The following is a 26,602-nucleotide window of genomic DNA, read 5'->3' on the forward strand; positions in this document are numbered from 1 at the left end:
AATTTGCACTGGGTCTTGGGTTAATAGGTTAGTCCCAAAAATAATATAAAAGTGTAAAATAAAGCCCATTAATATCCAAAATAGATAATATAATAGCATGGAACAATAAAAAATTATAGATATGTTGGAGACGTATCAATGACTATAGACGGAATTGAAGGGTAACGTAGCATGCAATTTCAAAAAAATTCCTACGCTCACGCAAGATCTATCTAGGAGATGCATAGGAACGAGAGGGGAAGAGTGTGTCCAAGTACCCTCGTAGACCGAAACAGGAAGCGTTTGACAACGCGGTTGATGTAGTCGAACTTCTTCTCGTTCCGACCGATCAAGCACCGAATGTACGGCACCTCCGAGTACATGTTCAGCTCGATGACGTCCCTCGAACTCTTGATCCAACAAAGTGTCAAGGAAGAGTTTTGTCAATGATAACCCACAAGTATAGGGGGCTGCAAAAGTTTTTGAGGGTAGAGTATTCAACCCAAATTTATTGATTCGACACAAGGGGAGCCAAAGAATATTCTCAAGTATTAGCAGCTGAGTTGTCAATTCAACCACACCTGGAAACTTAATATCTGTAGCAAAGTAATATGATAGTAGTGGTAACGGTAGCAAAAGTAATATTTTTGGGTTTTGTAGTGATTGTGACAGTAGCAACGGAAAAGTAAATAAGCGAAGAACTATATATGAAAAGCTCGTAGACATTGGATCGGTGATGGAGAATTATGTCGGATGCGATTGATCATGTAACAGTCATAACATAGGGTGAAATAGAAGTAGCTCTAGTTCATCAATATAATGTAGGCATGTATTCCGAATATAGTCATACATGCTTATGGAAAAGAACTTGCATGACATCTTTTGTCCTACCCTCCCGTGGCAGCGGGGTCCTATTGGAAACTAAGGGATATTAAGTCCTCCTTTTAATAGAGTACCGGACCAAAGCATTAACACAGTAAATACATGAACTCCTCAAACTACGGTCATCACCGAGAGTGGTCCCGATTATTGTCACTTCGGGGTTGCCGGATCATAACACATGGTAGGTGACTATAGACTTGCAAGATAGGATCAAGAACTCACATATATTCATGAAAACATAATAGCTTCAGATCTGAAATCATGGTACTCGGGCCCTAGTGACAAGCATTAAGCATAGCAAAGTCATAGCAACATCAATCTCAGAACATAGTGGATACTAGGGATCAAACCCTAACAAAACTAACTCGATTACATGATAAATCTCATCCAACCCATCACTGTCCAGCAAGCCTACGGTGGAATTACTCACGCACGGCGGTGAGCATCATGGAATTGGTGATGGAGGAAGGTTGATGACGACGATGGCGACGGATTCCCCTCTCTGGAGCCCCGAATGGACTCTAGATCAGCCCTCTCGAGAGAGTTTAGGGCTTGGCGGCGGCTCCATATCGTAAAACGTGATGAATCCTTCTCTCTGTTTTTTCTCCCCGAACACGAATATATGGAGTTGGAGTTGAGGTCGGTGGAGCACCAGGGGGCCCACGAGGCAGGGGGCGCGCCCCCACCCTCGTGGACAGGGTGTGGGCCCCTGGCCTTGATTCTTTCGCCAATATTTTTTATTAATTCCAAAAATAATCTCCGTTGATTTTTAGGTCATTCCGAGAACTTTTATTTCTGCACAAAAATAACACCATGGCAATTCTGCTGAAAACAGCGTCAGTCCTGGTTAGTTCCATTCAAATCATGCAAGTTAGAGTCCAAAACAGGGGAAAAAGTGTTTGGAATAGTTGATACGACGGAGACATATGAGTCAACATGACGGCATGGTGACGGTGATGGTGAAGTGATCCGCGAGGGCTTCGCCTAAGCACTTGAATATGATCGGAGGCGTAAATTGTGGAGGGGGCGCCGCACACGGCTAACAATGTTTGTTGTGTGTTATAGCGGTGCCCCCTTCATATATATAGGTTGGAGGGGAGGAGAGGCAGCCAAGGTGGCGCCCCAAGTAGGAGGAATCCTACTTGGGGTCCTCCCAATTCGGCCTCCCCCTTTCCTATTCCTATTCGGAGTAGGAAGGGAAGAGAGGGAAGGGGGAATCCTATTCCTTTTTTTCCTTTCCTCCTTCCCCTTTTCTACTCCAATTTTGCCAGCCCATATGGGAGGGGTGGACCAGCCCTTTAGGGGCTGGTCTGGCCCCCTCTTGGCCCATTAAGGCCCATGTAGTTGTCGGGGGATGCCCGAAACCCCTTCTGGTGACCCGATATGCACCCGGTACCCCCGGAACACTTCCGATGTCCGAATATCATCGTCCAATATATGAAACTTTACCTCTCGACCATTTAGAGACTCCTCGTCATGTCTGTGATCTCATCCGGGACTCCGAACAATATTCGGTCACCAAATCACATAACTCATATAATACAAAATCGTCATCGAACGTTAAGCGTGCGGACCCTGCGGGTTCGAGAACTATGTAGACATGACCGAGACACCTCTCCGGTCAATAACCAACAGCGGAACATGGATACTCATATTGGTTCCCACATATTCTACGAAGATCTTTATTGGTCGTACCATAATGACAACATATGGTATCCCCTTTGTCATCGGTATGTTACTTGCCCGAGATTCGATCGTGGGTATCTTCATACCTAGTTCAATCTCGTTACCGACAAGTCTCTTTACTCGTTCCATAATGCATCATCCCGTAACTAACTCATTAGTCACATTGCTTGCAAGGCTTATTATGATGTGCATTACCAAGAGGGCCCAGAGATACATCTCCGATACTCGGAGTGACAAATCCTAATCTTGATCTATGCCAACCCAACAAACACCTTCGAAGATACTTGTAGAGCATATTTATAATCTCCCAGTTACGTTGTGACGTTTGATAGCACACAAGGTATTCCTCCATTATTCGGGAGTTGCATAATCTCATAGTCAAAGGAATATGTATAAGTCATGAAGAAAGCAATAGCAATAAAACTTAACGATCATTATGCTAAGCTAACAGATGGGTCTTGTCCATTGAGGGAGTCCTGGATTAAGGGGTCCACGGGCGTCCGGACTATGTAACATGGGCCGGACTACTGAGCTATGAAGATACAAGAAGATTTCTCCCCGTGTCCGTATGGGACTCTCCTTTGCGTGGATGGCAACCTTGGCATTCGGATATGTAGATTCCTTCCTTTGTAAACCGACCTTGTACAACCCTAGCCCCCTCCGGTGTATATATAAACCGGAGGGTTTAGTCCGTAGAGACAATCACAATCATACAGGCTAGACATCTAGGGTTTAGCCATTACGATCTCGTGGTAGATCAATTGTTGTAATTATCATATTCATCAAGATCAATCAAGCAGGATGTAGGGTATTACCTCCATCAAGAGGGCTCGAACCTGGGTAAACATTGTGTCCCCTGTCTCATGTTACCATCGACCCTAGACGCATAGTTTGGGACCCCCTACCCGAGATCCGCCGGTTTTGACACTGACATTGGTGCTTTCATTGAGAGTTCCGCTGCGTCATCACCAGAATGTTTGATGGCTCCATCAATCATCTACAACAATGCTTCCCTGGGGGAGGTTTTCCTCCCCGGTCAGATCTTTGTATTCGGCAGCTTCGCATTGCGGGCCAACTTGTTTGGCCATCTAAAGCAGATCGACAGCTACGCCCCAGGTCACCAGATTAGTTTTGGAAACTTGGATTATGTCGCTGACATCCGAGGAGACTTGATCTTCCAAGGATTCACGACCCCAACCTCCGCTCTGGCCTTAGAGCCGGAGTGCGTCGCCAGGTCCAAAGACGGGATTTCTAAACCCGCCGGACTATTTGTGGCCACTAAGCCCAGTACAGGAGAGCCGAAGGAAGCAGTGTCGCTGGCACCACCACAAAGCCAGACTCTTCCCCGGACACTGGCTCCGAGTTCTCGGAGTCTACATCATGTGAGCTCGGCCAAGGAATCCCCTTCTCGCCGTACTCCACGGATTCTCTTCTCCCTGGCGAAACCCCGCCTTTAAGTGAGGCTCTAGACTTGATGTGATCCCTCGTCATTACGAAGGATCAATGTCCAAACTACGCCCAGCCTGGACTAGGGGCTGAGAACGAGGAATTTTACGTCCCACCCACCACCCACTTCATTGCCACTATCGAGGACTTAACTGACATGCTCGATTACGACTCCGAAGACATTGACGGTATGGACGACGATGCCGGAGAAGAGCAGGCCCAAAACCCGCCGTTCATCAGACGCTAGACGACCACCTCTTCGTATGGTGTGTACATGGTGGATACACCCAAGGAGGGTGACGGCGATAATGAGAAAAATCCAGTAGATGATAAACCTCCCGAGATACAACCAAAACACCAACGACGCCGCTCTAAATCACGCGCAACAAAGACAGCAATAACGACACGAGAGACAACAATACTCCGGACGATGCCGAAGACCAATAAAACCCCTTCGAGCAAAACTCTGAACATGATGATCGGGAGGATGGGCAAGTTAGCCCTGATGAACAGGCTGCAAACGAAGACTCGGAGGACAGTGATTACCTTCCACTCTCTGAGGATGAGGTGAGCCTCGGCGACGAAGACTTTATCATGCCTGAGGAACCTCTCGAGCAGGAGCGCTTTCAGCACCGACTAATTGCCACTACAAGGAGCCTGAGAAACAAGCAGCAGCAGCTTCAAGCTGATCAAGATCTGCTCAACGATAGGTGGACTAATGTCATGGCAGTCGAGGAATACGGCCTCGAGCGCCCAATCAAAAGTTACCCGAAGCGTAAACTGCTACCCCAATTTGACGATGAGGCCCTCGAGCCCGCGCCATTAGCGCGTAATGCGGCTGACCGACCACCTCGTGGCCGGGACAAAATGGTAACTAAACCGAACACCAGCCCATACTACCTCGCCATAAAGGTAGAGACATAACAACTCGAGGATATACATATGACCTGCGGCAAGACCTGGACAATAGAGCAAGTCAGACCAGATCAATCTAGGGATCGCGGGGGCTGCTACCTCTTGAGCATGTCTTGGTTTTCCCTTGAAGAGGAAAGGGTGATGCAGCAAAGCAGCGTAAGTATTTCCCTCAGTTTTTGAGAACCAAGGTATCAATCCAGTAGGAGACCATGCGCGAGTCACCTTATACCTACACAAACAAATAAGAGCCTCGCAACCAACGCGATAAACGGGTTGTTAATCCCTTCATGGCCACTTGCAAGAGTGAGATCTGATAGAGATAATAATAATAAGATAAATATTTTTGGTATTTTTATGATATAAATTGAAAGTAAAGATTGCAAAATAAAATAGATTGGAAACTTGTATAATGGAAAATAGACCCGGGGGCCATAGGTTTCACTAGTGGCTTCTCTCAAGATAACATAAGTATTACCGTGGGTGAACAAATTACTGTCGAGCAATTGATAGAATTGAGCATAGTTATGAGAATATCTAGGTATGATCATGTATATAGGCATCACGTCCGTGACAAGTAGACCGACTCCTGCCTGCGTCTACTACTATTACTCCACACATCGACCGCTATCCAGCATGCATCTAGAGTATTAAGTTCATAAGAACGGAGTAACGCTTTAAGCAAGATGACATGATGTAGAGGGATAAACTCATGCAATATGATATAAACCCCATCTTTTTATCCTCGATGGCAACAATACAATACGTGTCATTTCCCCTACTGTCACTGGGATCGAGCAACGCAAGATTGAACCCAAAGCTAAGCACTTCTCCCATTGCAAGAAAGATTAATCTAGTAGGCCAAACCAAACTAATAATTCAAAGAGACTTGCAAAGATAACCAGTCATCATAAAAGAATTCAGAGAGGATTCAAATATTGTTCATAGATAATCTTGATCATAAACCCACAATTTATCCGATATCGACAAACACACCGCAAAAGAAGATTACATCGAATAGATCTCCAAGAGAATCGAGGAGAACTTTGTATTGAGATCCAAAGAGAGAGAAGAAGTCGTCTAGCTAATAACTATGGAACTGAAGGTCTAAAATAAACTACTCACACATCATCGGAGGGGCCATGCAGTTGATGTAGAGGACCTCCGTGATCAATGCCCCCTCCGACGGAGCTCCGGAAAAGGCCCCAAGATGGTATCTCTTGGGTATGGAAGGTTGCGGCGGTGGAAATAGGGTTTCATGGCGCTCCTGGATGTTTTCAGGGTATGTGAACATATATAGGAGGAAGAAGTAGGTTGGTTGAGCCACGAGGGGCCCACGAGGGGGAGGGCGCGCCCAGGGGGGTAGGCACGCCCCCTGCCTCGTGGCCACCTCGTTGGTTGCTTGACGTCCACTCCAAGTCCTCTGGATCATGTTTGTTCCAAAAATCATGCTCCTGAAGGTTTCATTCCGTTTGGACTCCGTTTGATATTCCTTTTCTGCGAAACACTGAAATAGGCAAAAAAACAACAATTTGGGCTGGGCCTCCGGTTAATAGGTTAGTCCCAAAAATAATATAAAAGTGTAAAATAAAGCCCATTAACATCCAAAGCAGATAATATAATAGCATGGAACAATAAAAAATTATAGATACGTTGGAGACGTATGAACATCCCCAAGCTTAATTCCCGCTCGTCCTGGAGTAGGTAAATGATAAAAATAGAATTTTTGATGTGGAATGCTTTCTAGAATATTCTTTAATGTATTTTTCTCTATTGTGGCATGAATGCTCAGATCCGAAAGAATCAAGATAAAAGTTTATTGTTGACATAAAAATAGTAATACTCCAAGTATGCTAATCAAGCGATTATGTCTAATCAAAATACCATAGCCAAAGAAAACTTATCCCTACAAAGTCATATAGTTTGGCCATGCTTCATTTTCGTCACACAAAATTCTCTCATCACGCACAACCCCGATGACAAGCCAAGCAATTGTTTCATACTTAGCCTTTTCAAACTTTTTCAACTTTTATGCAATATATGAGCACGAGCCATGGACATATCACTATAGGTGGAATAGAATATGATGATTGAGGTTGTGCGAGAAGACAAAAAGGGAGAAAGTCTCACATTAACGCGGCTAATCAATGGTCTATGGAGATGCCCACCGATTGATGTCAATGCAAGGAGTAGGGATTGCCATGCAACGGATGCACTAGAGCTATAAATATACGAAAGCTCATCAAAGAAACTAAGTGGGTGTGCATCCAACTCGCTGCTCACGAAGACCTAGGGAATTTGAGGAAGCCCATCATTGGAATATACAAGCCAAGTTCTATAATGAAAAATTCCCACTAGTTTATGAAAGTGACAACATAGGAGACTCTCTATCATGAAGATCATGGTGCTACTTTGAAGCACAAGTGTGGAAAAAGGATAATAACATTGTCCCTTCTCTCTTTTTCTCTCTTTTTTGTTTGGGCATTCTTTTCTTGTTTTTTATAGCCTCTTTTTTTTGTTCGGAGTCTCATCCCGACTTGTGGGGGAATCATAGCCTCTATCATCCTTTCCTCACATGGGACAACGCTCTAATGATGATCATCACATTTTATTTTCTTAAAACTCAAGAATTACAACTCGATACTTAGAACAAAATATGACTCTATGTGAATGCCTCCGGCGGTGTACCGGGACTGCGATGAATCAAGAGTGACATGCATGAAAAATTAAGCATGGTGGCCTTGCCACAAATACGATGTCAACTACATGATCATGCAAAGCAATATGACAATGATGATGCGTGTCATAATAAATGGAACGGTGCTACCTCTTGAGCACTGCGTTGGTTTTCCCTTGAAGAGAAAAGGGTGATGCGGCAAAGTAGCATAAGTATTTCCCTCAGTTTTTGAGAACCAAGGTATCAATCCAGTAGGAGATCACGCTCAAGTCCCACGCACCTACACAAACAAATAAGAACCTCGCAACCAACACGATAAAGGGGTTGTCAAGCCCTTCACGGCCACTTACGAGAGTGAGATCTGATAGATATGATAAGATAATATTTTCGGTATTTTTATGATAAAGAGAAATAAAGATGCAAAGTAAAACAAACGGCAAAGGAAATAACTAAGTATTGGAAGATTAATATGATGAAATATAGACCCCGGGGCCATAGTTTTCACTAGTGGCTTCTCTCAAGAGCATAAGTATTACGGTGGGTAAACGAATTACTGTCGAGCAATTGATAGAATTGAGCATAGTTATGAGAATATCTAGGTATGATCATGTATATAGGCATCATGTCCGAGACAAGTAGACCGAAACGATTATGCATCTACTACTATTACTACACACATTGACTGCTATCCACCGTGCATCTAGAGTATTAAGTTCATAAGAACAGAGTAATGCTTTAAGGAAGATGACATGATGTAGAGGGATAAACTCATGCAATATGATATAAACCCCATCTTTTTATCCTCGATGGCAAAAATACAATACGTGTCGGTTCCCTTTCTGTCACTGGGATCGAGCACCGCAAGATTGAACCCAAAGCTAAGAACTCCCATTGCAAGAAAGATCAATCTAGTAGGCCAAACCAAACTGATAATTCGAAGAGACTTGCAAAGATAAACCAATCATACATAAAAGAATTCAGAGGAGAATCAAGTATTGTTCATAGATAATCTGGATCATAAACCCACAATTCATCGGATCTCGACAAACACACCGCAAAAGAAGATTACATCGAATAGATCTCCAAGAAGATAGAGGTGAACTTTGTATTGAGATCCAAAGAGAGAGAAAAAGCCATCTAGCTAATAACTATGGACCCGTAGGTCTGAAGTAAACTACTCACACATCACCGGAGAGGCCATGGAGTTGATGTAGAGGCCCTCCGTGATCAATGCCCCCTCCGGCGGAGCTCCGGAAAAGGCCCCGAGATGGGATCTCTCGTGTACATAAGGTTACGGTGGTGGAATTAGGTTTTCGTGGTGCTCCTGGATGTTTGGGGGTACGTGGATATATATAGATGGAAGAAGTACATCGGTGGAGCAATGGGGGGCCCATGAGGGTGGAGGGAACGTCCAGGGGGGTAGGCGCTCCCCCTGCCTCGTGGCTTCCTCTGTTGTTTCCCGAAGGTTTCATTCCGTTTGGACTCCGTTTGATATTCCTTTCCGACGAAACCCTAAAATAGGGGAAAAAACAACAATTTGGGCTGGGCCTCCGGTTAGTAGGTTAGTCCCAAAAATGATATAAAAGTGTAAAATAAATCCCATTGACATCCAAAATAGATAATATAATAGCATGGAGCAATCAAAAATTATAGATACGTTGGAGACGTATCAAGCATCCCCAAACTTAATTCCTGCTCGTCCTCGAGTAGTTAAATGATAAAAGAAGAATTTTTGATGTGGAATGCTTTCTAACATATTTCTCAATGTAATTTTTCTTTATTGTGGCATGAATGTTCAGATCCGAAAGATTCAAGATAAAAGTTTAATATTGACATAAAATAATAATACTTCAAGCATACTAACTAAGCAATTATGTCTTCTCAAAATAACATGGCCAAAGAAAGTTATCCCTACAAAATCATATAGTTTGGCTATGCTCTATCTTCACCACACAAAATATTTAAATCATGCACAACCCCGATGACAAGCCAAGCAATTGTTTCATACTTTTGATGTTCTCAAACGTTTTCAATCTTCACGCAATATATGAGCGTGAGCCATGGATATAGCACTATGGTGGAATAGAATGGTGGTTGTGGAGAAGACAAAAAGGAGAAGATAGTCTCACATCAACTAGGCGTATCAACGGGCTATGGAGATGCCCATCAATAGATATCAATGTGAGTGAGTAGGGATTGCCATGCAACAGATGCACTAGAGCTATAAGTATATGAAAGCTCAACAAAAGAAACTAAGTGGGTGTGCATCCAACTTGCTTGCTCACGAAGACCTAGGGCATTTTGAGGAAGCCCATCATTGGAATATACAAGCCAAGTTCTATAATGAAAAATTCCCACTAGTATATGAAAGTGATATCATAGGAGACTGTCTATATGAAGAACATACTGCTACTTTGAAGCACAAGTGTGGAAAAAGGATAGTAGCATTGTCCCTTCTCTCTTTTTCTCTCATTTTTTATTTGGGCCTTCTTTCTTTTTTTGGCCTCTTTCCTTTTTTTTCGTCCGGAGTCTCATCCCGACTTGTGGGGGAATCATAGTCTCCATCATCCTTTCCTCACTTGAGACAATGCTCTAATAATGATGATCATCACACCTATTTTTGTCGGAGATGTGGGCCACGGGTAGGCTAACCCGAGCCCCAGAACCTTTCAAGACATCCGGGCAGGCTGCACTCCTCAAGACCCCAGGACGAAGAGCCGCCTTCTGAGAACTCGGCGGCAAGGCGACCAACTGCCCACTCGCGGCCGAGTCCCGGGGATGACTTCAGGATAAGCCGACTCCTGACTGGCGACTTCCAGAGAAGCCGGCTTTGGGGAGTCGGCCCGCGACTCCAACAAACCCCATATCCTCATCGGGAGGGACAGGACCGGGGACTGGCTACAGTAAAGCCCGCTCCCGCCCCTTACCAGGGGCAGGCATGGCTACAACACGCTGTACCCGGAGAGATCTCCGTGCGGCGTGGCACTGTTGCCGTGCTGGCCCTGACATCAGCGCCGAAGGACCGAATCTTGCACCCACGACGGCTTGTCTGTACGACACTGGGGCGGCGGGTCCCATCAGCCAGTGGGACCCCAGGGGACGGCAAGTGTGCCACCAGTCGGCCCTCGAGACTCAGCCAGACCCTCCCTCGGGGCCCACGCGCCATTAATCAGATGTGACAGAGAGTGGCAATAGTGATCGCCCGCCAGGCGGCGGGGCTGTTACCACGACTCCATGACCAAGCCCGTGTCATCAGAAGCACGGCTACAGTAATCAGCAACCGGCAAGACCCGCCCGCGGCGGACGCGGCCTGTCGGCTCCATACCTAGCCAGTCGGCGGGGCCCACCAGTCAGCGGGCCCCAACAGTCGGCGGAGAAGACGGAGGCCGGAGGCACTGACGGCTAGGCCCGCGTCCAGCCGGATTACCATTGTACCCCTGGTGGGTAGGCCTATATAAACCCCCCAGGGCACCCATGCAAAGGGTTGGAATCCATTAGCTCTAGACCAGATCATATAGGAGGGAGAGAGCTAGCCTTGCCCTCTCCTACCTCCAGGAAACATCTCAGGGAGCAATCGTGTAAACACTTTGCCATAGTGATCATGCGGAGACCCCGTAGAGCAGCAGTAGGGGTATTATCTCCCCGGAGAGCCCTGAAGCTGGGTAAGATTCGTCGGCGTGCATGTCTACGCCTCATCCCGTTTCCAGGCACCGGCGACGTTCTACTCGCCCCCACCATGATAAGCCATCCTTTGGCATATGTCGCACCCAACCCCCGACACTTTTACTTACAACTCAAGAATTACAACTCAATACTTAGAACAAAATATGACTCTATGTGAATGCCTCCGGCGGTGTACCGGGATGTGCAATGATGCATGAGTGACTGATGACCCACAAGTATAGGGGATCTATCGTAGTCCTTTTGATAAGTAAGGGTGTCGAACCCAACGAGGAGCAGAAGGAAATGATAAGCGGTTTCCAGCAAGGTATTCTCTGCAAGTACTAAAATAAGTGGTAACAGATAGTTTTGTGATAGGATAATTTGTAACGAGCAACAAGTAACAAAAGTAAATAAGGTGCAGCAAGGTGGCCCAATCCTTTTTGTAGCAAAGGACAAGCCTGGACAAACTCTTATATGGTGTAAAGCGCTCCCGAGGACACATGGGAATATCGTCAAGCTAGTTTTCATCATGTTCATATAATTCGCGTTCGGTACTTTGATAATTTGGTATGTGGGTGGACCGGTGCTTGGGTGCTGCCCTTACTTGGACAAGCATCCCACTTATGATTAACCTCTATTGCAAGCATCCACAAATACAACAAAAGTATTAAGGTAAACCTAACCATAGCATGAAACATATGGATCCAAATCAGCCCCTTACGAAGCAACGCATAAACTAGGGTTTAAGCTTCTGTCACTCTAGCAACCCATCTTCTACTTATTACTTCCCAATGCCTTCCTCTAGGCCCAAATAATGGTGAAGTGTCATGTAGTCGACATTCACATAACACCACTAGAGGAGAGACAACATACATCTCATCAAAATATCGAACGAATACCAAATTCACATGACTACTAATAGCAAGACTTCTCCCATGTCCTCAGGAACAAAAGTAACTACTCAGAAAGCATAAACATGTTCATAATCAGAGGGGTATTAATGTGCATATAGGATCTAAACATATGATCTTCCACCAATTAAACCAACTAGCATCAACTACAAGGAGTAATTAACACTACTAGCAACCTACTAGCACCAATCCCGGACTTGGAGACAAGAATTGGATACAAGAGATGAACTAGGGTTTTGAGATGAGATGGTGCTGATGAAGATGTTGATGGAGATTTCCCTCTCCTGATGAGAGGAGCGTTGGTGATGACGATGGCAATGATTTCCCCCTCCGGGAGGGAAGTTTCCCCGGCAGAACAGCCCCGCCAGAACCCTAGATTGGTTCCGCCAAGGTTCCGCCTCGTGGCGGCGGAGTTTCGTCCGAGAAGATGGCTTATGATTTTTTTCCCATCGAAAGAGTCCATAGAGCAGAAGATGGTCACCGGAGGGCCACCAGGGGCCCACGAGGTAGGGGGGCGCATCCAGGGGGGTAGGGCGCGCCCCCACCCTCGTGGGTAAGGTGTGGCCCCCCCTGGTGAAGTTCTTGCGCTCAATGTTTTTTATATATTTGGAAAACATCATCCGTGAAGTTCCAGGACTTTTGGAGCTGTGCAGAATAGGTCTCTAATATTTGCTCCTTTTCCAGCCAGAATCCCAGCTGCCGGCATTCTCCCTCTTTATGTATACCTTGTAAAATAAGAGAGAATAAGCATAAGTATTGTGACATAATGTGTAATAACAGCCCATAATGCAATAAATATTGATATAAAAGCATGATGCAAAATGGACGTATCAGTGACATGTATGAAGAATTATGAACGGTTGCTTTGCTGCAAATACGCTGTCGACTACATGATCATGCAAGCAATATGACAATGATGAAGCGTGTCATTATAACGGAACAGTGGAAAGTTGCATGGCAATATATCTCGGAATGGCTATGGAAATGCCATAATAGGTAGGTATGGTGGCTGTTTTGAGGAAGGTATATGGTGGGTTTATGGTATCGGCGAAAAGTGGGTGGTACTAGAGAGGCTAGCAATGGTGGAAGGGTGAGAGTGCGTATAATCCATGGACTCAACATTAGTCATAAAGAACTCACATACTTATTGCAAAAATCTATTAGTTATCGAAACAAAGTATTACGCGCATGCTCCTAGGGGGATAGATTGGTAGGGAAAGACCATCGCTCGTCCCCGACCGCCACTCATAAGGAAGACAATCAATAAATAAATCATGCTCCAACTTCATCACATAACGGTTCACCATACGTGCATGCTACGGGAATCACAAACTTCAACACAAGTATTTCTCAAATTCACAACTACGCAACTAGCATGACTCTAATATCACCATCTCCATATCTCAAAACAATTATCAAGTATCAAACTTCTCATAGTATTCAATGCACTTCTATGAAAGTTTTTATATTATAGCAAATTTCCATGTTGTTCTAAAGGACTCTCAAAATAATATAAGTGAAGCATGAGAGAACAATAGTTTCTATAAAACAAATCCACCACCGTGCTCTAAAAGATATAAGTGAAGCACTAGAGCAAAAACTATATAGCTCAAAAGATATAAGTGAAGCACATAGAGTATTCTGATAAATTTCAAATCATGTGAGTCTCTCTAAAAAGGTGTGTACAGCAAGGATGATTGTGGTAAACTAAAAAGCAAAGACTCAAATCATACAAGCTCCAAGAAAAACACATATCATGTGGTGAATAAAAATATAGCTCCAAGTAAAGTTACCGATAGACGAAGACGAAAGAGGGGATGCCTTCCGGGGCATCCCCAAGCTTAGGCTTTTTGGTGTCCTTTAATTTTACCTTGGGGTGCCATGGGCATCCCAAAGCTTAGGATCTTTCCACTCTTTGTTCCATAACCCATCAAATCTTTACCCAAAACTTGAAAACTTCACAACACAAAACTCAAAATAGAAAATCTCGTGAGCTCCGTTAGCGAAACAAAACAAAACACCACTTCAAGGTTCTGTAATGAAATCATTCTTTATTTATATTGGTGTTAAACATACTGTATTCCTACTTCTCTATAGTTTATAAACTCTTTTACTAGCCATAGATTCATCAAAATAAGCAAACAACACACGAAAAACAGAATATGTCAAAAATAGAACAGTCTGTAGTAATCTGTAGCTAACGCAACTTCTGGAACCCTAAAAATTCTAAAATAAATTTCTGCACGTGAGGAATTTATCTATTAATCATCTGCAAAAATAATTAAATAAATAGCACCTTCCAAATAAAAATGGCAGCGATTCTCGTGAGCGCTAAAGTTTCTGTTTTTTACAGCAAGATCAAAAGGACTTTCCCCAAGTCTTCCCAACGGTTCTACTTGGCACAAACGCTAATTAAACACAAAAACACAACCAAAACAGAGGCTAGATAAATTACTTATCACTAAAATGGAGCAAAAATCAAGGAATAAAAATAAAGTTGGGTTGCCTCCCAACAAGCGCTATCGGTTAACGCCCCTAGCTAGGCATAAAAGCGAAGATAGATCTAGGTATTGCCATCTTTGGTATGCAATCCTTCAATGATACACCTATAACTCTTAGGAGTTTATTTCTTTTTGTTAATTATCAAAATCCTAGGCACAAAAACAAGAAAATCATTTGTAGCAAACGGTTCCTTAATGATAGCAAAAAGATTGGGATGAACACTTATTGATTTTAAATCCACATTTTCCTTACTAGACGATTCACCCTTATTTTTAGGAACATAAACAAGCTTGGAAATTTTAGTAGGAGGATTTGGAGTATTTTTAATGGAAGAAAAAGCGGACCCCAAGTTGGTGATAATTCCCTCAAGTTTATCGATTCTAGTAGAATCTTGATCTATTCTTTCATTAACTATGGGTTTCTTTTTCCTTCAATTTTTTCAGAGTAACTCCCACCTTAGATCCATATTGGGTAATTTGGTTGTGGATCTTTTTATCCAAATTCTCAATCAACTCTACAGTAGCAACTTTATTCTCAATAATTTCAAGCCTTTGCACCACATGTTCCAAAGTTATCATAGTTCCATTAACCAAAAGAGGTGGTGAGCCAAACAAATCTATCATAGAATTATAAGAATCAACAGTATGGCTACCCAAGAAATTCCCTCCGGTAATGGTATCAAGAATATATCTGTACCAAGGAGTAGCACCTACATAAAAATTGCGGAGAAGAACGGGAGTATATTGCTTCCTGGTAGATCTATTTTCAGCATTGCAAATTCTATACCAGGCGTCTTTTAGATTTTCTCCCTCCCTTTGTTTAAAATTAAGAACTTCATTCTCGGGAGACAACGGAGAAGATAGAGGACTAGCCATAATGACAAGGCAAGCAAGAAAGTGACCAACGGAAAAGAGAGGGCGAATAAAACGGCAAGGGTGGAGTGGGGGAGAGGAAAACGAGAGGCAAATGGCAAATAATGTAATGCAAGGGATAAGAGTTTGTGATGGGTACTTGGTACGTCTTGACTTGACAATGGCGCCATAAATAACTCATTGTCGGGAGTCAAATCTTGACTTAACTTAGCGCGAATCTCCCCGGCAACGGCGCCAAAAATCCTTCTTGCTACCTCTTGAGCACTGCGTTGGTTTTCCCTTGAAGAGGAAAGGGTGATGCACAAAGTAGCATAAGTATTTCCCTAAGTTTTTGATAACCAAGGTATCAATCCAGTAGGAGATCAAGCTCAAGTCCCACGCACCTACACAAACAAATAAGAACCTCGCAACCAACGCGATAAAGGGGTTGTCAAGCCCTTCACGGTCACTTACGAGAGTGAGATCTGATAAGATAATAATTTTGGTATTTTTATGATAAAGAGAAATTAAGATGCAAAGTAAAATAAATGGCAAAGGAAATAACTAAGTATTGGAAGATTAATATGATGAAAAATAGACCTGGGGGCCATAGGTTTCACTAGTGGCTTCTCTCAAGAGCATAAGTATTACGGTGGGTAGATGAATTACTGTTGAGCAATTGATAGAATTGAGCATAGTTATGAGAATATCTAGGTATGATCATGTATATAGGCATCATGTCCGAGACAAGTAGAACGAAACGATTCTGCATGTACTACTATTACTCCACACATCGACCGCTATCCAGCATGCATGTAGAGTATTAAGTTCATAAGAACAGAGTAATGCTTTTGTCGTGGAATTGTCAGGGCAGATGTCCTAGCAAAAAGACTTAGTCGTAGGGCCATCGCAACTAGGAAGCTTAAAGGGGTTAATCGGGACAAAGGACACGAGAGGTTTATACTAGTTCGGCCCCTTACGATGAAGGTAAAAGCCTATGTCTAGTTGTGTTGGAATTGCTGGGGTTTCGATGATCAGGGAGCGAATCTGCTTTGCCTGGCTTCGAGTTGTTGTTTTTCGTCCTAAGCCGCCGCCGGGTCGTCCCCTTATATAAACGGGTTGACGCCTGGCGGCCTACAGTGTCCCGGCCGGCTCATAAAACGTGTCCGGCTCGGTGACTTCTTTTATATGCCTTTCTTTACAAGACTTTCTCTACATATGGCGGTGCACAATATTGGGCCTTAAGCCACCTCTAGGCTTAGGCCTCCTACAAGTCTTAATAAACTATCACCTTGAACATTTACCGAGCTTCTTCTCGTAACTTTCCATTGGGGTTGATCCGGCACCTCCTGGGCGGGTCATACCTGGTAGCTATATCCCAAACAGTAGGCCCCAGGTTGACTCGAAATTTGTTCTTTGTCAATCTTCAACACTTAGACGAAATCCATCTTCCTCTCTCTGTAAAAACTTTGTAACCCGCCATGACGTCATCTTCTTAAAACACGAAAGCCTGCTATGACGTAATCTTCAATGGATCTTTATCTTTTAATGTCTTCCGAGAATCGAGGCGTCCGTTTAGCTGGATATTCATTATTTTGGTCTTCCTCAATTTTCACGCCTGCCTGTTCACTTATCCCCTTATAAATAGGCTTGGCCGATCCTTCTTCTTTCTTCTTCTTCCTTCCATCTTCTCGCTACCTCTCTTCCTCTCGAGCTCCGCCGCTGCCGTAGCACTCACTGTTGCCCTCAATGTCGGTCGCTGCATCACCCTGACCTTGTCCAGAGAACCGCGGTGACTCTTTGTAGTAGATCTGCACTTCGTAAGTTCCTTCTTTTTCACGCACTTAGATCTGTATTAGGGTTGTGAGTTCATCGGTGTTCTTTGCTGTTCATCACGGATCTTCTTGTAGTTCTTCCTCCGCAGCCTCTTCTGATCCAAAAAGGAACACATAACTCGTGCGGTAGTTGTTTTGCGTCCATTTTTTATACCAGTAGACCCCTTTTTTCTGTACAGATGCCTCATTATAACTCACGAACTCATCTGTACTAGATTTCCAGGTCTAGAATATTTTCTTTTCGGAACGGCCATTTGATCCAAAATAATAATGACAACTTAGTAAACTTGTTTGTGCCAACACTTAGCCATTTTATGTTTCTAGCATCCTTTGAATATCTTTATTCATGGCGTCTTATGACTCCGGGTTTCCTTTATATGTTATTAGCCCTTCTTTAAGCCGCTATGATTCATCTGTATCATGATCATGAACCTGTAATTTCATCAAATAAATTGAACCGGCAAATTACTTTCTTTTCAGCTTCCCCTTTTTCATCATGCCTTCAAAAGCACCGACAATCTGCAACTGGGTCCCCTCCACAGTAACTGAGGATAACTTGAAAGAGTTTGTCACCATTGGATTTTTGCCAGAGAAAAACTTTATGTCTTATCGTGCTCCTGACCCGGACGAGGAACGGCCTAATCCCAAAGACGGTGAAGTTATTGTCTTCACTGACCACATGAATCAGGGTTTTTCACCACCCAGCTCAAAGTTCTTCAGAGACGTTCTTCATTTTTTCAAACTTCACCCTCAAGATCTTGGACCCAATTCCATATCCAACATCTGCAATTTTCAAGTTCTCTGTCAGGTGTATCTTCAAGAAGAGCCGACTATGGAACTCTTCAGAGAGTACTTTTATCTGAACCGCTAGAATGAGTGTACCAATGGCCCTAGCTTGGAACTCGGTGGAATCTCAATTCAGCACCGACAGGGTCCCGTCTTTCCCTTAATAGTCTTACCGAGTCATCCCAAAGATTGGAATCAGACCTGGTTCTATTGCCAAGATACGTCTCCAGCCAATGAAAAACCACTGCCGGGTTATCGCGCGGAGCGTCTGGATTCCAAGTTTGTGCTCCCTGATAAACTTACTGCTGCTGAACGTAAGAATCTTATTCCATCTATTAAAAGTAAAAATGCCTTATTGGGGAATGGCTTAACCGGAGTTGACTTGATCTGTTGTTGGATCTCGTGGCGGGTCATCCCTCTAAGCCGCCGATCTAAATTGATGTATGAGTATGGTGGAGGCCCAAATGACTCTCCACGTCATAATTCTGTACAACTAACTAAAGAAGACATTGTTGCAATCTCAACCATCCTTGTGAACGGTAAATATGAGGACTGCAGTAAGGTTGGGTTAAACCCCTTCTGCAAACATAACCCAACACCAGAGGTGAAAAACCCCTGACCTCTTTCTCTTTTTGTGTTTTCCTCAGTAGTTTTAAATACTTGCATGACCTTTTATCATGTTTATTTGTTTACAGGCCAAATCCGACTTCTGGAAAGCCAAGTATGACCATGAAGCTGCCAAGAAGGCTAGAGCCACCGCCATAGCCGCGAGGAAGACGACCCGGAGGTCCAAGAAGAAAAGGAGCACTGCTTCGGACCTGTTAAAGCTTGACGATGATACTGAGTCAGAGGTAGCCCTTGACTCCCTTGGCCAGTTTTTTAATAACCTTATTGACACTGACTATTGCCAGGACGACACGGGGGCCAGCCAGGCCGTAGAAGAAGAGGTAACTATTTCCTCCGACTCAGCCCATTTGCCAAGACAGAAACTTCGACTGGTAACCTGGAAAGTAAGGTTTTCGCACCCTTTGGCTTATTTGGACCCTCATTTTCTTTTGAAAAAGCAGCAACATGAAAGGCGCCGTCAGGCCCGGAATAATGACGACGATGAACCGCCTTCCATTTTACAACAAACTCCTCGAAAGCGCCAGAATGAGGTTTCTTTCATCTTCATTTGTTGCTTTCATTAATGAATCTATTCCCTTGCCTCACTGACTTTATTTTACCTTTTACAGGAGGTTTCTCGCTCTTCTGGTGACTCATCTGAGACTCAGTTTCCGGCTTTCAAAACTGCTCCTGGATAAGGAAAAATCAGCTTTCCTCTGTATCTTTAAAAACTGCATTCTTATACTAATTGTCTCATAAAACTTTTCTTAGCGGCCAAGCCAAATCCAATAAGGCCAAGGTGATTAAGCCATCAGAAGACCCGAAGGTTCCTGCACCTGAGCCGACCATGCCAAGTCCTCCCTCTGAAACTAAAGCACCTGAAAACCCGGCTGTTCATACTCAATTGGATCCTCCTGAGTTGTCAGCCGATGAGATCACCCTTAATCCGACTATCACTGAACCATCTAGTTCAACTAACCTGCCAACAACTTCTAATACTGACGTGTTGATTACTGGTAGCCTATTTGTTGAACCGGGGACCCCCACTGTGTTAGCCCGGCACACTGCTAAGCAACAAGCCTTGGAGAAGCAGAAAGTGCGTTTTGATATCTCTCACTACACTCATCTGAATGCTAGTGACATACTATCTGGCTATCTCAGTCATGTTCATTCCAACCGTGAGTCGGAAATTGAGATGGTCAAGCAATTGCAGCTAAAATATTAGGTATGTTCTCCGGTTCACTTATACTCTGCCAGCCCCCAAGTCTTCAGATGATGAACCTGAATGATCTGTAGACTTTATGATATAGGTTGATACTTTCTCTCTAAGCTTTTTGAAAGTCCAACAAAGTAGTGTAAACTTCACCTATAGTCCCCAAGGACCAGCTCAATTTATCATAAATGAACCAGTACTTAATTTCATAACTGTCTTTTACTAGTCCAGTATTGCAATCCGGCTTAATCTTGAGAAACTTTCTGAATATCATGCATTAGCCCCCAAGTGCCAAGTGCTGTTACTTTGTAAAGCACTTGGGACTTGAAAAATATAAGAGTCATAAAAAATTGCTTTGGCAGACATTAGCCCCCAAGTGTCAAGTGGTATTGCGGTGCATAGTACTTGAGACTTGAACCCTTATAACTTGTACTTTAAGCCTTAACACACCTGTGTATGTTTCGTAGAATGCCCTATCTGAATTGAGCTCCCAATTAACTGATGCAAAGACCCGGCAGACGGATCAAGAGGCAGAAATCAAGACGGTTGACTCTAAACTCCAATTGAGTCTTTCTGAGACAGAAAAATTGAAGACCAGCTTGACTACAAAGAAGAAATCCTGGGCCGAAGAAAAGACGCTGCTAATACAACATGCTGAAACAGCTGAAGCGGCTCTTGAGGAGGTTACCACGGAGCTCACCGGCTTAAAGAACCGGGTGTCTCAAATGGTCTCCGCCAACTTTGGTAAGTCATATGTATTAATCACTTATACCTTCTTTTCACCCGGAATATAAGTCGCCTGTTGAGCCTTTGTTTAAAAACACTCTTAGGTCCACGAAGAAAAAATCTGAGCTAAGACAGTGTGACCAAATTGAAGGCGATTTATACCTTGGTGGAGCAATTGTATATTGGCGCTCAACGAGCACTTGCCACCATCTCCCCTGCCAACCAAGGACCCAATCGGTTGAGCGATGTCTTGAAGAAGTTGTCAATCTTACCCGCCAGGTTTCAAGGGGTCAAATGATCCTATGCCAGAGCCGGAGCCCTGACTGCCCTTAGCCGCTCTAAAGCCTGGGTGCCAGATCTAGACCCGGCGGATGTAGCTAAGGGGTACCCTACTGTCGGTATCAAAACCGGGGATCTTGGGTAGGGGGTCCCGAACTGTGCGTCTAAGGCGGATGGTAACAGGAGGCAGGGGACACGATGTTTTACCCAGGTTCGGGCCCTCTTGATGGAGGTAAAACCCTACGTCCTGCTTGATTATACTTGATAATATGGGTATTACAAGAGTTGACCTACCACGAGATCGGAGAGGCTAAACCCTAGAAGCTAGCCTATGGTATGATTGTATGTTGTCCTACGAACTAAAACCCTCCGGTTTATATAGACACCTGAGGGGGCTAGGGTTACACAAGGTCGGTTACAAAGGAGGAGATATACATATCCGTATTGCCTAGCTTGCCTTCCACGCCAAGTAGAGTCCCATCCGGACACGGGACGAAGTCTTCAATCTCGTATCTTCATAGTCCAACAGTCCGGCCAAAGGATATAGTCCGGCTGTCTGGAGACCCCCTAATCTAGGACTGCCTCAGTAGCCCGTGGCGTATTATGGGGTACACTTAAGCCCCTGGCGTATTGGTCGTACCAGAGTGTACGGGTGCTGAATGTCCTGAATGAACATATATATATATAAGAGGAATAGAGAATGCGATAATAGTCTAGTGCTATGCATTGTTTATTCAAAAAGGTGCGTAAAGCAGAATGATACAAGTAGTGCGATAAGCAGAAAGTAGGACTATTTGACATGTCCCCTCCAAGGGCAAGCTGAGGAATGGTATTTAAAGCAGGTATTTCACTCGTTGTCAGAGACCACCTGGGAGTTCCGTGGTGCGACGTAGCTTTCTGCCTCCTTGGTTGTTGCATCGTGTGTCCGGCAACCATACTGCCGGAGGGGTTTCTAGAGATTAAAGTCCTGAAAGAGAAAAAATAACAAAACAGGAAGCCCCTAGTGCGGTTGAGCCGCGTCTTGGGGCATGCCATAGTCGTGCCCCCCTCCCCACCTATGCCCATGGTATTTTTAATGCATAATTATGTACGCGTGGCACGGATTTCGCCATTTGGCTGGTAGTGGGGTGGGGGCCACATTGCTATGTGAGCTCGGAACGTGCCAGGCGGTCTTGTTGCTGATTACTCTGGGCGTGCTTGAAGGTGTCCGGGTCTTGAATCGCCGAACTGGTGGATTGCCTTAAGAGGTTGCTTTGCGCTTCTGCTGCGAGGGCTGCAGTGTGCTCCTCCGTGCGGAGAGAGTGCTCTGTGTTTCCATTGACTGTGATGACCCCCCGAGGTCCTAGCATCTTGAACTTGAGGTATGCGTAATGCGGTACCGCATTGAATCTCGCAAATGCGGTTCGCCCGAGCAGTGCATGATAGCCGCTGCGGAACGGGACTATATCGAAGATTAACTCCTCGCTTCGGAAGTTATCCGGGGATCCGAAGACCACTTCCAGTGTGACTGAGCCTGTGCAATGGGCTTCTATACCTGGTATGACGCCTTTGAAGGTCGTTTTTGTAGGTTTGATCCTTGAGGGGTCTATACCCATTTTGCGCACTGTGTCTTGATAAAGCAGGTTTAGGTTGCTGCCACCATCCATGAGGACTCAGTGAGGTGAAATCCGTCAATGATTGGGTCTAGGACCAGTGTGGCGAATCCGCCATGACGGATACTAGTGGGGTGGTCCCTGCGATCGAAGGTGATCGGACAGGAGGACCATGGGTTGAACTTTGGGGCGACTGGCTCCAACGCATATACGTCCCTTAGCGCACGCTTCCGCTCCCTCTTGGGGATGTGGGTTGCATATATCATGTTCACCATCCGCACTTGTGGGGGGAACTTCTTCTGTCCTCCGGTGTTCAGCTGCCGGGGCTCCTCCTCCTCATCGCTATGTGACCCCTTATCTTTGTTTTCGGCATTTAACTTGCCGGCCTGCTTAAACACCCAACAATCCCTGTTGGTGTGGTTGGCTGGCTTGTCGGGGGTGCCGTGTATTTGACACGAGCGATCGAGTATACGGTCCAAAATGGACGGGTCCGGAGTGCTTCTTTTGAATGGCTTTTTCCGCTGACCGGGTTTAGAGCCTCTGAATCCGACATTGATTGCCGTATCCTCGGTATTATCGTTGTTAATGCGGTGCTTGTGTTTGTTGTGATGTGACCTGCCATTGCCATCCTTGGTATCTGAAGTACCATGGTTCTTTGATATATTATTGCTGCGAGCTAGCCAGCTGTCTTCTCCTGCGCAAAAGCGGGTCACGAGTGTCGTCAGGGCTGCCATAGATTTCGGCTTTTCCTGGCCAAGGTGCCGGGCGAGCCACTCGTCGCGGATGTTGTGCTTAAAAGCTGCTAGGGCCTCTGCATCCGGACAGTCGACGATTTGATTTTTCTTTATTAGGAACCATGTCCAGAATTGCCTGGCCGATTCCTCTGGCTGCTGAATTATGTGGCTCAAGTCATCGACATCTGGTGGTCGCACATAAGTGCCCTGGAAGTTGTCAAGGAATGCGGCTTCCAGATCCTCCCAACAGCCAATGGATTCTGCTGGCAGGCTGTTGAGCCAATGCCGAGATGGTCCTTTGAGTTTAAGTCGGAGGTATTTGATGGCATGTAGATCGTCACCGCGGGCCATGTGGATGTGCAGGAGGAAGTCCTCGATCCATACCGCATGATCTGTTGTGCCGTCGTATGATTCCATATTTACGGGTTTGAAACCCTCTGGGATTTGATGATCCATTACTTCATCTATGAAGCATAGGGGGTGTGCGGCGCCTTTGTACTGGGCTATATCGCAACGCAGCTCAAATGAGTCTTGTCCGCTGTGTTCGGCCCGGCCGGACTTACTTTTATTGTATCTGGCGTGACGGTTATCGTCTCGCATAGTGGCGCGCCCTCGCGATCCGCAGATCGATCTTGCGTGTTTTGCTTTTCCCTCCAATACGTCTCGCAGGTCTGGCATATTTCCCCATGTCTTGACATTTTTATTTGAGTGGCGTCGGGGTGCGGGCTGAACTTTTGGCTCGAATGCCTCTTTGTTGCGGCCACGAGGTGGCCGATCAGCCGCGTCATGCATTGGAGATGTAGGTTTTATTGCTTCCTCCTCCAGTCGGGGTAGCAACCTGCGCTTTGGGTAACTCTTGGAGGGGCGTTCGAGTTTATATTCCTCGGCCGCCAGGACTTCAGTCCATCTGTCAGCTAGCAAATCTTGGTCAGCTTGAAGCTGTTGTTGCTTTTTCCTAAGGCTATCTGTCGTGGCTATATGCCAGCACTTGAAGCGCTCTTGTTCGACGGGATCCTCAAGCACGGCGAATTCGTCATTGTCGAGGCGCCTCGTTTTCGGAGAGAGGCATGTAATTATCATCCTCCACCTCTCCATCTGCCGCTCTCTCGGGAGGGCTGGCTTCTCCATCCTCCTGCCCTAAATCTTGCTGGAGGGGATTGTTGTCGTCTTTGGCACTGTCCGGAGTGTTATTATCTCCTGTGCTGGTGTCACCGCTTTTGCTTTGACGAGACTTAGAGCGGCACCACTGACGTCGGCGCTTGGGTTGCTTTTTGGAGGGGTCATCCTCCGCTGTGCCGTCGCCATTGCCTTCTTTGGGTGTGTCCACCATATATATGTCATATGACGAGGTGGCTGTCCAGTGCCCTGTGGGCAGTGGTTCCTCTTCATCTCCCGCATCGTCGTCCATACCATCGATGTCTTCGGAGTCGAAGTCGAGCATGTCGGTTAAGTCATCGACAGTGGCTACTAAGTGGGTGGTGGGTGGGTGGCGAATTTCTTCGTCATCCGCATCCCAATCCTGCCGGACATAGTTCAGCCAGGACTCTCCTGACAAGGAGAGAGACCTTAATGAGTTCAGTATGTCGTCGAAGGGCGAGTGGTGAAAAATATCCGCGGAGGTAAACTCCATGATCGGCGCCCAGTCGGATTCGATAGGCATGGGTGCAGGTGGTCCGGAGTCCGCGGCCGGGGAAGAATCCCGTAGTTCGGCGTCACGGCTCCCGTGAAGGGTAAGGTCGATATTTGGCTCGATCGTCGATGAGAGTACGGCCTCCGTGGCGGGGTCTATCCACCCGTCCATGGATGGCGCATCTGGCTCTGAATTGAGGGTCAGAGCGATTGCCGACGCGATCTCCTAAACACTGTCCGATGGCAGAGCTAGATCATGCTCATCGTGACCGTGTGGCGCACTAGGCAGGGGCTCGAATCCGTCGAAGATCAAGTCTCCGCGGATATCGGCCGTGTAGTTTAGGCTTCCAAACCTGACCTGGTGGCCAGGGGCATAACTCTCGATCTGCTCCAGATGGCCAAGCGAGTTGGCCCGCAGTGCGAAGCTGCCGAATACAAAGATCTTTCCGGGGAGAAAAGTCTTACCCTGGACCGCATTGCTATCGATGATCGAAGGAGCCATCAAGCCTAATGGCGACGACATAGAGGAACTCTCAATGAAAGCACCAATGTCAGTGTCAAAACCGGCGGATCTCGGGTAGGGGGTCCCGAACTGTGCGTCTAAGGCGGATGGTAACAGGAGGCAGGGGACACGATGTTTTACCCAGGTTCGGGCCCTCTTGATGGAGGTAAAACCCTACGTCCTGCTTGATTATACTTGATAATATGGGTATTACAAGAGTTGATCTACCACGAGATCGGATAGGCTAAACCCTAGAAGCTAGCCTATGGTATGATTGTATGTTGTCCTACAGACTAAAACCCTCCGGTTTATATAGACACCGGAGGGGGCTAGGGTTACACAAGGTCGGTTACAAAGGAGGAGATATACATATCCGTATTGCCTAGCTTGCCTTCCACGCCAAGTAGAGTCCCATCCGGACACGGGACGAAGTCTTCAATCTCATATCTTCATAGTCCAACAGTCCGGCCAAAGGATATAGTTCGGCTGTCCGGAGACCCCCTAATCCAGGACTCCCTCACCTACCGTGAAGGAAGACGGGACTCGATTTGAGCAAGATGACTTCATTGCCTGTGTGAGGGGAGTTCGACCTCAAGCTACCATTCTTGGACATGAGACCAACATCAATAAATATCAGCCAGGTTTTGATATGGAGAGTAAGAAGATGGCGACTCCCTCTTATAAGGTGACAGATCTTAACCCGCCGGTTCATCAACACACTTTTGCTCCGGAAGTTGATCCGGCCGGCCTGATTGATGATGAAGCAGAGTTCATTGCTCTAAATGGCTCTGAATGGTCCAATCCCAGCTTCCAATCAGTAGAAGGAGGTGAACCGGCGAGGGGAGAGTCATAACCATCTTGTGGGCTCTTAAAGCCTTGTAATAGATTTAGCTTGAAATTGTATGTGTTGCTTATGCCATCGCACACAAAATGTTGCATACTACTCTTTGGCAGCACATCTTTGATTACATCTGCAATGTTTTAACTTCGCTCCTGCAAAAAGTGAAAGAGCTGGCCTGGCGGTTTAACACCGGACGGGTCAAAAACACCCGGTATATGTCTTTACGAAATTGTCATATTGGAAAAGATAAACAAGGCTGAAAAACCTGTTCATGAACAACACTGTCATAACTGTGTTTTTGGACTGCCGGTTTTCATGATACAATCTTTTTGAGAAATCAATGCTTCTAT

The sequence above is a fragment of the Triticum aestivum genome, chromosome 3A (genome assembly GCF_018294505.1).
Source record: "Triticum aestivum cultivar Chinese Spring chromosome 3A, IWGSC CS RefSeq v2.1, whole genome shotgun sequence".
Taxonomy (NCBI): Eukaryota; Viridiplantae; Streptophyta; class Magnoliopsida; order Poales; family Poaceae; genus Triticum; species Triticum aestivum.